Below are 12,610 nucleotides of genomic sequence, written 5' to 3' on the forward strand. Positions count from 1 at the left end.
GCTTGTAGACTTTTGCTGAGCAAACAAGGCCCGGGCCCTACACAGACCCTGAGATAAAGATGTGAAGGCAAGCAGTTTATTTGGAAGATGCAGTAAACACCAGTTGAGGGTGGCAGGGGAGAGATCCTGGGAAGTGAAGTCATCCATTAAGGATTGCTTTATTAAGCCAGCTATCCAGTGTGTGGCTGGTGCTTCACGCTACAGAGAATTCCCAGAATATGTTAGAAAACGCACCTCAGAATGATCCCATCCAAGAAAGAAGGAGATCAGATATTTATATCCCACCTGCCGAGAATAACTGGATAAGAGAGTTATTGGATTGAGGTGGCAGTGGGGAGGAGTGGAGGCAGTAGTGGTGGTGTGTTAATTCCTGGTATTTCTCTACCGTCATGAGTGTATGGAACAGCCTTCATATGTCCAGGAAAAAAGCCCTCAAGTGCACAGATGCAAATGGTGGCAAGTAACAGAAAGCCAGCCAGATGCTGCTGCAAAGTCTGCAGTATGAGGGTGGGACGCTGATGACATCTTCCTATGCTTGGGAAAGAAGATGTCCTATGACTTGGTGTTTCTAAATATTTGTGTTTTGATTCACGTTGCTAAAAAACTACTGAAAAATATTATTTTAAAAAATGTTCCCAAGAGGGGCCAGCCCCATGGCTGAGTGTTTAAAGTTCGTGTGCTCCGCTTCAGCGGCCCAGGGTTTCGCGAGTTCGAATCCTGGGCACGGACATGGCACCACTCATCAAGCCATGCTGAGGCAGCATCCCACATGCCACAACTAGAAGGACCCACAACTGAAAGTACACAACTATGTACTGGGGGGCTTTGGGAGAAAAAGGAAAAATAAAATCTTTAAAAAAATATGTTCCCAAGAGGGCTGGCCTGGTGGCATAGTGGGTAAGTTTGAATATTCTACTTCAGTGGCCTGGGGTTTGCAGGTTTGGTTCCTACACACACCTCATCAAGCCATGCTGTCGTGGTGTCCCACGTACAAAATAGAGGAAGATTGGCACAGATGTGAGCTCAGGGCCAATCTTCCTCCAGAAAATAAAAAGTTCCCAAGAGAATTGCTTGGAGAATATGATACATACCCTTCTCCAAAAGTTCAAGATGACGTCATCCTGTGCTCCTAATTATAATTTCTCAAGGAAGAATACAACCCAAGATGTTCAAGGTGTATGGAACACAGATGATGTTTGCACTGACCTTAAAGAAATATTTCAGCAGTTTGTTCTGATTTAAAATATAAGGCAAAATGTGTTGCTTGTGATTTGTAATATTCTATTAAAAGTAGACTATAACAAGAAAAGAAAAAATCCCAGTTAATTGAAGGATGTGCAAAATTAACTTCTATTAGTCAAAGTTTCATTGTGGCTGCCAAAAGGAAAGCAGAGTAATTCAGAAAATCATTCATCTATTTAACCAACAGATTTTATGAGATTTTTACCATGTACCAGGGAATTATAAAATGAACAGCATGAATTTGGCCCAGGCAGTGGTCAAAGTCTTTAGAGTAGTTAAGACTTGATACTGAAATTCACATCTGCTGCTCTCTGCTAGACCTCGACAAACTTCCTTAATTCCTGAGTCTCAATTTTCTCATCTGTAAAATAAGAGTAGAGGAGTTAAGATATTTAATGAGATTATGCTTGACAAGTGCTTAAGAGTATGCCTGGCGCATATTAACCACTCATTACACGTCATTTTTATCATGGTGGTGATGGAAATGCTAGGATTGCTGCCATCAAAGTCCTAGCAATCTGCTAAAGGGGGCAGATAGACACACTGTAAGGCAGGGCAAAATACAACGTGTTCTGTGATCACAGAGAATGAGCACAATTACAGGGATATCTTTTGAGGAGGTGGAGTAAATAGGTGGTTCTTGGAAGACAGAAAGGTTTCTGACAGATGATGTTAGTGGTCAGATTTAGAGGGTGAATGTAAATCAAAGTATAGAGTTCTAAATAGACCTGGTGTGCCTGGAACATTTAAGAGTACCAAGTACCTGAGATAAGAGCTCCTGTATCTACATCTAAACATTGGAGGGTCCCCTGCCTCAGTGCTTGGACTCTTCCCTTCCTAACTCCCCTCATTCCTTTAGGTGATCTCATCTGTTCGTCACAGCTTCAATACTATCAGTTCACTGATGAACTCCAAATTTAGATTGAAGAACCCTAAATTCCAGTTTCTGGATAAGCTCTCATCCATGAACTTCATTGTGCATTTACACATTCCACTTGGGTATCTAATGAGTTTCTCACAGTTAACGTGTACAAACTCACTTCTTCAAATTTCCTCCTGAAATTTACTTATTTTCCCCTTAGGTTTTCCAAGCTCAGTTAATGGCAATTCCATCTACTAATCATTCAGGCCCTAACCGGGTGTCTCCTTTCATTACTCTCTCTCTCAAACCACACATTTACTTCATCACCAAATCTGTGGTCCAGCTTTGAAAATATATCTATCTAGCACATGACCTCTTCCTATCTTCTCTACTAATACCATACCGGTATCCCTCCTAGATTATTGTAATGGTCACCAAACGGATCTCATTGCTTACTCTTGAGAAACCCAAAAGTCTCTTCTCCAAATAGCAGCAAGTTTAATCCTGTTTGAGTAAATTATAGTGTATTACTCCTTATCAGGACACTGCAAACTCCGGGGCCTTCATTTCATCCAGATTAAAAGCCCAAGTCTCTAAACGTTCTAGAAAGCTCTCCACGATCTCGCCTCTGTTACCTTTGATCTCACTTCTTTATGCGTTTCCCTCTTGATTATTTCATTCCAGTCATATTGGGTTCCTTATTCAACAGATAGGGCTTCACGTTCCCAGCTTGGGCCTTTGTTTTGCCTATTTCCTCAGCCAAGAACATTGTGCCCCCAGACATTTTCCAGGATAATGTCCTTACTTTCTTAGTGTCTTTGTTTAAAACGCATCTTTTTCTATGAGGTCTATACTGATCACCCTATTGAATGCTGTAAGCTGCACCCTTCTGCCCCTCCCCACATCCTGGTCAAAATGATTCTATTCTACTTCTTTTTCTATACCCCTTACTGCCCTACAACTCAGTATGTTATTTAGTAGTTTTATTTAATGTTTATCTCCTCCCGCCTCCTCTAGGACATAGCTCCTTGAGGGCAGCTGCTATTGTATGTTCTGTTCAGATGTTTATTAAAAGGATGCTCAGCACATGTACATGTTCAGTAAGGAGAAAACAAAAGAATAAATGCTCTTTCTTCTTTATTTTGAAATGTGCTCTTACTCCATTGACAGAAACATTTATTTCAATCTATAATACACAGCATTCCTTACTATTTAAAGGATCTTGGATATAATTTCCACACTCCTTAAAGGTTTTCTCCATTGGAAAGTGGACTATAGTATAAAATAATTGTTCTCTAGCCTATAGATTGGAAGATTCCTCTTCTTTCTAGAAAAATTATTACTGTGGATTCATAGTAAAAAACTAAACTAATAAATAACATATTGAATTACTCCAACATGGCAAGCATTATACATATTATTTCATTCAAATTCACCATAACACTATGAGTGGACATCTTTTCTACTTCAATGATTTGAAAACTAGATATCAGAGAAGTTTAGTAATTTGCCAAGATTCACACAGTAATTGAGTTGATCTGAAGTTGGAATGTAGGTTTTTCTGACTCCATAGCTCTTATTATTGATTGGCCACCTCGATTTGATAAATCAATATCTATTATGTAGATACGAGAAAAATTAAAAATGTATAAAGTCCTCTGAACCTAATAAATGAAGGATAAATGCTTTTTAATATAAGTATATCCTTAGCTGACGCGCTTTATCACATCCTTAGTACTTATCTTGCTTTCAGGCCACTCCACACAGAAAAGCTCCACTGATGTAGAGAAGACCTCATTACAGACAAACAAGATGATGAGAATTAAGCATCCCTATGGACAAAGCCAATTAGTAAGTTATACTTACTTATTATTCCAAACATTATGAAGAGTAACAACTGTAGTGTATAGTTATACAAATTATATTCAAAAAGTTTTTTGAAGTAGCATTTCATGATATTCACTGACTGAAAGTGATCTTTGAAATATTTTGGTTTTGGTTTAAATACTTTTTTGAAGTTTGCTCAAAACTTTGGTCTGAGTTTTCACAAGAACATTTGATTCTTATATCCTGTTTTTAAGCAAAATATTGGTGTTTTTTTGGGTGATAATTTTCCTGTTCTGTTGAAGCTAACACACATATTTTTGAGTTTCTTTCACTCCTTTCCTTACATATGCCAACTGCATTATGAGACAGAAGCATCTGTTTCAATTTCTCTCAATTGATTTTCTTTCATATTTTCTAAACCCAGGTTACTAATCTGTGTCATTTTCTTCACTCTCTCCTGGAGAAGTCTTATTTTCCTTTTCCAATGCAAAAAGTCATTCTTGAGAAGGGAAAATTTCAAGTTCATTTAAGAAAGAAGATATTTCGTGTTTCTTCACTTCTTCTGTTCCCCAACTGCTATCAGCAAACAAGGAAATCCAGCCCCACCATCGCTTCATGCATAAATGTAGAAGCATAAAATTTTACAAAAGAAAGGACCATTGGCCACAGAAGAAGTCATCTTGTCCATTTCTCTCATTTAATAGGTGAAAACAGTGGGGCTGAGAGTTTAAATGACCCCTAAAGACACGCCACTTGAAAGTGACTGAGCCAGGCCCACTTGTAGGATGACCAATTCTCAGTTCGCATGCATTCTATCTTATGACTTAGGTTTCCCTATTTTTTGAGATTAGGGAATTGATACTGTAAAGATGACTTTTCCCAACTGTCCACAGAAGTGAAGGGGCGTCGATATTACTACCCAGGCTTATTTTAATTTACGATAGTTTCCCAGATGAACATGTTAGCACACTGCAGTTTGGGACAACAAAAATATTTGCCTCTGAAACATCAGGCATATTTGAGAAAGTTAAAATCTGAAAAGAGAAATTCATTTGTTAATTTTCAAATAAGATTCAGTGTAACAATCTGCGTGGATTTTCTTCTTTTTTATCTGTGTGTGGAGCAAACAAAAACCCTGGTTAGCTTCATCTGCTTTCTTTTTTAAACCATACTGCAGAAAAGAGGTGAAAAGAATCAAATTCGATAGCAAGATTTCTGGTGAGATCCGTTTGCTCATCCTTAGTTTATCTTCTGCAAATGAGCATGTATAAAACAGTCCACCTACTGTTCTAGTTGCCACGGTTTAATGCAGTTCCTCTGAATGATCCTGTTAACCTAACCTTCAATTTGCTGGGGTCTGAACTCTGAATTACAGCTTACGAACATAGTTTAACAGCTGGTACAAGGGCTGCTTTTGAATTTTTAATCATATGAATTAAAGATTGCTAGAGATGCTGTTTTAGACTTCTCTGAGGAGGGATCTGATGTATAGAAAGTCAAGTATAGTTAAGCCCAGGGGAATGGAACAGAGAGGCACCGGGTCTAGAGACACTAGGTTGCACACTCTGCTCACCAGATTGAGATGGTAACTGCAAAGCGTTCATTAACAATTGCATCTTAAGCAAACTTAACATTATCAAGTATTACACTGTCTCAGATGTATAACATATACTTTGTAGTTACTTTGAGATAGACATTAGTTAAATAGAAGTGAGCATAGATTCAAAAGACCCACTACATCAAAACCTTCAATTGGTATAGAGACAAATCGGAAGGTAGTTAATCAACATACTCAAGGATTATTTGATCAAGACTAAAGAATGTCTTAAAAACAGCAGTGTTTCTCAGATGATGAGATTTTTGTGAAATTTAGTGAATACTGACATTAGTTTAGTGGGGCTTGAACAACGATTTTTAAAGAGCAACACAGAATAGAATGGAAAATGTCAGAATGTATCTCATTTAGCACCATTATATTGTTGTCTGAAATTTTGTGTTAGCTGTGTGTGTTTATGTGTGTATTTGTGCTGGGTAATGCTATAAAAATGTGTTTTTTTATCTGTTTAAGAACAGTTTGAAAAGCATTGGCACAGGTTATTTAAATGACTTGTATTTCTAAAATTTTTATTATTCTGATATACTTAAGAATAAATCTAGCACATGTAATCAGATATATACAGAATAATAATATTCACACATAGCAAAGTGCAGTTTTTTAGTAACTTCTAGGAAAATTCCCAAAATATGGCAACTATCTATAAGATATGGGGAGAAAAAATATTTAGCATTAGCTTTTGTTGTTTTTTTAACTATAAACATTCATGTGTGCATTTTACTAAACCCTTTTCTTTATTATTTATTCCAGCATGAGCTTCCTTACATGCTAAAAATTGCAGTGAATAAATCCAGTTCAACTGGATATATATCCATGTCAGCAGGCTGGTGCTTTGGGGTGTAGCAAAATACTTTGCTATTTAGTATTTCAAGTTTGCGCACTTCATAAAGTATGACAACTATTCACCTGTTAGAATCATTGACCAAAATACATACAAAAGAGAAGTTAAACTAAAAACAAACCAAGAAAATTAGGGCATTAACCAAAATGAATCATGGGTCTTCCTCAATCATAATTCCATGAGTTCTCTCCCAAGAGAATCTCCTAATAAATGCAGTGCAATGTTGTCTGGTTGTCTGGACAAGAGCAGCCAAGGTTCTTTTCATAAACATAAAGATATTTGTGTTTCTTTTGTGCCGCTCCACCTCATATTTTTAAGAACAAGTATATCTGCGAGAAGCGTAGGTCATGTAGTAATGATTTCAAAGGTTTCAAAGTTTGAGAAAAGCGATGTATTTAATTTGGGGGGAACAGTATGACTCTTCCTCCCACCCCAACTGTGAATCTATCTCTACACAGCCCACTTCATTCCCTTTCTGACATTGTCTTCAAAAAGACTATTGAGGAGAGAAATGTACCTTTCTTTGTGACCAAGTATAGGCTTTGTTTTTTATAATTTGATATGAACAGGACAAAGCTAGATAAGTACAAAGGAATAAATGAAGACGGTTCCATTCATCAAAAGGGCTCAGGACTGGCCCGAGAACAAGGAAATGCATTGAGACAATGGATTCAATAACTGATATGGCTCATGGTGGTGAGGCAATAAGGCAAGAAGAAACAAAGGAGAACCGATTTTGGATAGCTTTTGAATACTTTTCTTACCATGTGATGAAATGGTTGCTTAAAGCAGCTGGCTGCATTTAATTATTTTTATTTCAATTTTCTTTTTTTTTTTTAAATGTGGTTACTTCATAGACACATTTATTTTCCAACATCAGCTCCTTAGTAGTATAATATAGAATGCCTCATTAGCAATGGAAAATGGGCTTAAGTTCGTAGCAGGAATGTTCTGAATAATGTTTTTAGATGTGGAAGAAGTTAGCAAGGGAGATTATGGAACCTCTCTCTTTCCCCTGGAGAACTTTAAAACAAGTGAAAACTTTTTATTTAATCCACAAGTTTCACATGAGGTCTGTCCTCATTTGCTGGTGCTGCTTTTACTGCACTAAGGTCCCCCTCCTGCCCTTGTTCTTCCTCTCGCTGCCTTTGCTTGGAGAGGCCATGAGAAAATAGAAATATGCCTCAGCTGGAGGGAGGATGTGGGTGCTCCTCTAGCAACTGTAATAATCTGTTACTTTATCCCTACTATTCCTCTAGTTTTCTCATTTGTCATGTAGGGGTTGGATTAGCGCGGTGGTTTTCACAGTGTGGTCTCTCGACCAACAGCATCGGCACCACCTGGGAACTTGTGAAAAACACAAACTCTTGGGTCCCATATCAAATCAACTGAGTGAGAAGCTCTCAGGATTCAAGGGAAGGTTGAACTTCTGTATATTCAGTTATGGAATGTTCTATCCCGATTGAAATGCCTGACAAATTCAATCAAATATTTGGAAAACCACCCACAAAACAACTATAAATGCGGACAGAATTCCTTACCTGGTAATGTCCACTGCCCAAGACGACATAAATATTTGCTCCTTGAGTGTCCGCTCATACTTATTTATGCCAAAGAACCAATTCATCCTAGATGGTTCAAGCAAAAGTTCATCCATTTAGTCAACAAATATTTGTTGAATGCCTGGTCTGTGCCATACACTGTGCTAAGTACAGAGGACATACTATGAAGACGACGGTCATCAGCCCATTACATGAATCCTCTGCAGAGATGAGAAAAGTATTTGGAGAGCTGAATCTGGCACTTTTTTTTTTTGGCTGCTGATGCTACCAAAAGAACTTTTTATATTTCCAATAGTTTACGCTCTGCAGGTGGAGAAGTCTTTCCTACCAGAGAGAATGGTTACATCCCCCCTGATGAAATTTCCTCAGCCTGACAGTATGTTTACTAAAAATGCTATCTTTAGGGCATTCTAAAGAAAGGCAAACTACAGTCCCAGAAAGCGCAGCAGCTGAGTTGCTTGCATGTGTTTCTAACTCAGATCTGAAGGGCGAAGCTGAAACATCGGCCGCAGCTGGAAGAATGGGGAGCCGAACACTGGCAATGGGCAAAATGGTTATTCATTTCCTCTCTTGTGATCTTTCATATTTCATTTTTGTGTATCTCAATACATAGTTGAGACTTTTCCCAGATTCACAATCAACCCTGATTATCTTCCTCCTCTCTCCACTTTTCCCTTTTTAGTTTCTTGGAAGCTGTTAGAGGAAGAAGATTAAAAACTATCTGGCATGGAACATTTTTGCCTTTTTTCTTTCTTTTTAGGTTGCTTAGTATTTGTCTAAGAGTTGAGAAAAAGAGACAAAGGAGAGAGTAAGGCCAAGGGATGAAGAGAGACAGAAAGCTTTGTTTCTCTTCAAATGCGGTTTTCATCTCTGCCCTCACGTAAAAACTTTGCAGTTCATGCAGTCACAATATTTACATAATTTTAAACAGGTAGTGATTTTTTTGGTGACTAAATTATTATACAGTGTTAATCCCCTCTTATGCTCCCGTGGTTTGGTAGCTTTTTAATTTGTCTTGGGATTTAGTGTCTGTGGCAATGTAGTTTGAGTGAACAACCTAGCAACAGTTTGATTGCTTTAGGGTGTTCATAACTTTTTGCTTACCTGAGCTCAGCTGAACATCAACTCATGAATTCTCTGCAATTATTCTCAGCCTATATATGAACACAACAAGCTCCACATAGCAGTGGAGGACATACTGGGTTCAGAACATTGAGAGGCACCGCTCAGGCTATAGCCCAAAAGATCCATCAGCCTTGGGGCCGATGTCTTTGTCCTGAGTAGAAGTTTCCAGTGATCTGTAGCAAGTCTTACTCGGTTAAGAGATTTACCAATAAATTAAATATGGATTAAAAGTTATCTGATTAGATTTGCAAACATAAATACTTTAAGTCTCTAACATTGAGTTAAATGGTAGATTCACAATCTCCCCCGACTATTCTCCATCCCCCCCAACAGATGCTAAAAGATATTGAAAAATGCTAAAAGTCTGGAAAAATGGTCTTTTAATATGATTAAATTTGATAGGAATAATTGTAAGGCCCTACACTTGGATTCAGAAACAAAGTGCACAAAAGTAGGATTGGGGGTGATACGACTTAGCAACAGCATGTGTGAAAGAGACTTAGGCATTTAGTTGACAATATGCTCAGTAGGAGTCAACAGTAATGTGGCTGCCAAAAAGGCTGATGGACCCGGAGGCTGTATTCATAGAAGCAATGTGCTAGAATAAGGGAAATAATGGTGCAAATCCACTTGAATCTGCACACACAACACCTGGAGAGTGCAGTCAGCCCTGTGGGCCCCAGATGGACCCGTTTGCAAGGAACTGTGACAAGGCAAGTAAAGGCAGTAGGAATTACCACACGTGAGGAACAGTTGTGGGAAATGAGGTTTACCTTTAGAAAAGTCTTAAGTCAATGGTACCATGAATAATAGACTTATCAAAAAAGGATTAGAGTTACTCTGCATGATCAAGAAGAAGAAAGAAAACCACTTTGTAGAAGCCTTGAAGAGATAAGCTAGAAAAATAATATAGGCATCTCAGTCAGACTAATCTGGCATGGACTTCTGGTTTATAAGGCTACTCTAGAAGCTTGAACAAATTTATTCTTCTCTTCTTCACCTCTGTTTTCATATTCATAACGTGAAGAGAATATCTACCTTACAGATTTGATGTGTGGATTAGAAATAACTCATTAAAAATACTTAGCCCAGTGTTTATCAGCATATGGACTCAGAATCTACAATAGCAATGCTGAGTCAAAGATATCCAGAGTACTATGTGAAAAATTGGGAAGAAATATATGAAATTGTGCTCATTAGAAATGGTGATGAGATCCATGGACCAATGGAAATATAGAGAGTTGGGAGTGGATAGGTAATTACTCAAATGACCATAGGGTTTCTTTGGACCCTATTTAGAGATTATGAAACTTAAGACATTTATTTTTGGTTTGATATTCAGTGATTGCATTCGTGGGAGTTTTAACTAATAAGTAAGGCAGATCTTAAGATTATTTGTATCTCAATTTTAAACTAAATATGAAGAAGTGGGTTGGTTCTATATACAATTCTTCATGAGGGCAAGGGTTTTTTTAAATTTTTTTAATTGATACATCGCATCTACCAAAAACGGTACCTGGCATGTGGGAGTTAATAAATATTTGCTGAATAAATGAATGAATGATATTTCCCCCATTTATAGAAAGCCACGCTCAGTCTAAGTTCACAGAGCTAGAAATTACACATATAAGGGCATAGGGCAGAATTTTCCCTCAGAGAACTTTCAGCTAGCCAGTAGAATATTTTAAAAGAAGCTATGTTAAAAATATATTTAGGTTAGACATGCTCTCTCTAGTCCATATAGACCACTCATTTCTTACTATTCATTCTCAGTCTGATTCATGCAAATATATATTTTCGTTTAGGTTTTATAGGTATTTGAGTATGTAACCACTCTACACAAGCGTTTTTCAATTTATCATTCCTGAACCAGAAATATCAGTATCACCTGGGAACTTGACGCAACTATAAATTCTCAGGTGATCTGGGTTAACAAGTCCCTCCAGGTGATTCTAATATACTCTGAGGTTTAAGAACAGCTACCATCTAGGAAGGCGTTACCTGGTAACATCTCTCGGTTCAGGCATACTCTGCAACAACAACAACAACAACAAAACAAATAAAACAAGAGCAAAACAGATTCCCTTGCCCCATCCCAGATATACCTACAGAGCCAGAATCTGTGGGATCAGACACCAGAAATCTGGGTTTTTAACTTGCCTTTCAGTCCTTGGCCCCCAGGACAACTATTCTGAAGTCAGGCTAACAGGGTCCAAAGATTGGTGTTCAGGGACCCTTGGCCTAGGTGACCTCACCTCTGCAAAGCTGGTCAGTCACCTTTCATACCGTGTCAATGAAGGAAGCATTAAACATGAGGAATCAAAATAGAGCAATGCATACTGTTGTGCTTTCACCACTGCAAGCATTGATTCCCATCTCCTTTTCTCGATTTTATGTAAACCTCAGGTTCTCTTCCTGCCTTGTGCTAACTTTCAATCTTGGTGACAAGCTTTATACTGGTAAGCTGTGTTCCTGGGTCTATCCTAGTAGAAACCAATTAACATGTCACTCACTTGGGATCCCTCAGGAGTAGGGCACTGTGAAGACTCTCACACTCCTTTTTTTCTGGTTTCCAATTCCATTCTGTACTTGTACGATGAATCTGCTTAGCATTATAGTTACCACTTTTACTTTTCACTAAAAAGTTGCTAATTAATTTAATTAATTAGTTTGGCAATGGACTTCTATAATCCAATCTCAAGTGACCTTTCTATTCATGGCTCTAAAGATTACCTAAATATGTAAATCTTCTGTGCCACATGGAATAACTAAAAGTAGGTTCTTTCACCTCTTTTCCATATAGCTGCATACTGCTCATTCTATGTGGACCAAATCAAACCACACCTCTGTGGAGAGTCTGTATACTGTCCAGAGAAGGCTGTGAGTACGTGCCTAGTACCGGGTAGTCATTCCCAAAAGAGCCCAAGTGGTGCTTGTATTTGGAATAAAATGCAAAGAATGACTACACAAGAAAGATTATCAGAAAGCCATTCATAAAGAAATCATCAATGTTTCCTCAAAGAATGAAGATTCAAGTAAAGCTGTTACTTGCCTTAATAACAACTTCCAATTAATCAAACGCAAAGGAACCAAACCTCCACACCACAGTTTCTATAGTCAAGAAAAATTAGTCTTCCCAATAAAATAGCATGTTCGACTCAATACTGCAGGGTCATAGAATCACTATATAAACTCACTGGAAGAGAGAGATCATTCTCTCCACTTCTTCCATCTTTCATCTCTTAAAGAAATTCCTGTGGTGCAATGAGTGCAACATAAAACAAAGCACTTACGTGAAAGCAAAAAGAACAGAGATCTAATTCAAACAAGATAATTCAAATGTTTGGATCACAAGTAACGTAAAGTGTCATTTTATTAGGTTATTATTTCGCTTAAATAAAATGATGAATAGAGTAAAGATATATATATATATAATTATTGAGTATGATATGTATGTATATGTACTTGTATGTTAGAGAAGTTAAAGAAATTTTAAAAACATTGATAGAATAAAATAACATACAATATATTGCATG

The 12,610-nt window shown here is 37.6% G+C and overlaps 1 long non-coding RNA gene across 8 annotated transcripts in view; it reads left to right on the forward strand.

The window, feature by feature from the left end:
• The window catches only part of LOC139076785 (uncharacterized), a 143,009-nt gene that overhangs the window by 93,726 nt on the left and 36,673 nt on the right, over positions 1-12,610 (forward strand). For 6 of the 8 annotated variants that reach the window (XR_011528735.1, XR_011528734.1, XR_011528737.1 and 3 more), the window contains one exon: positions 3,858-3,955. The exons of the other annotated variants lie outside the window; for them this stretch is intronic. This is a non-coding gene — a long non-coding RNA (uncharacterized lncRNA). The remainder of the gene's footprint in view (positions 1-3,857; positions 3,956-12,610) is intronic. 8 annotated transcript variants of the gene reach the window in all.

Source organism: Equus przewalskii, chromosome 17 (genome assembly GCF_037783145.1).
Source record: "Equus przewalskii isolate Varuska chromosome 17, EquPr2, whole genome shotgun sequence".
In the NCBI taxonomy this organism is placed as follows: domain Eukaryota; kingdom Metazoa; phylum Chordata; class Mammalia; order Perissodactyla; family Equidae; genus Equus; species Equus przewalskii.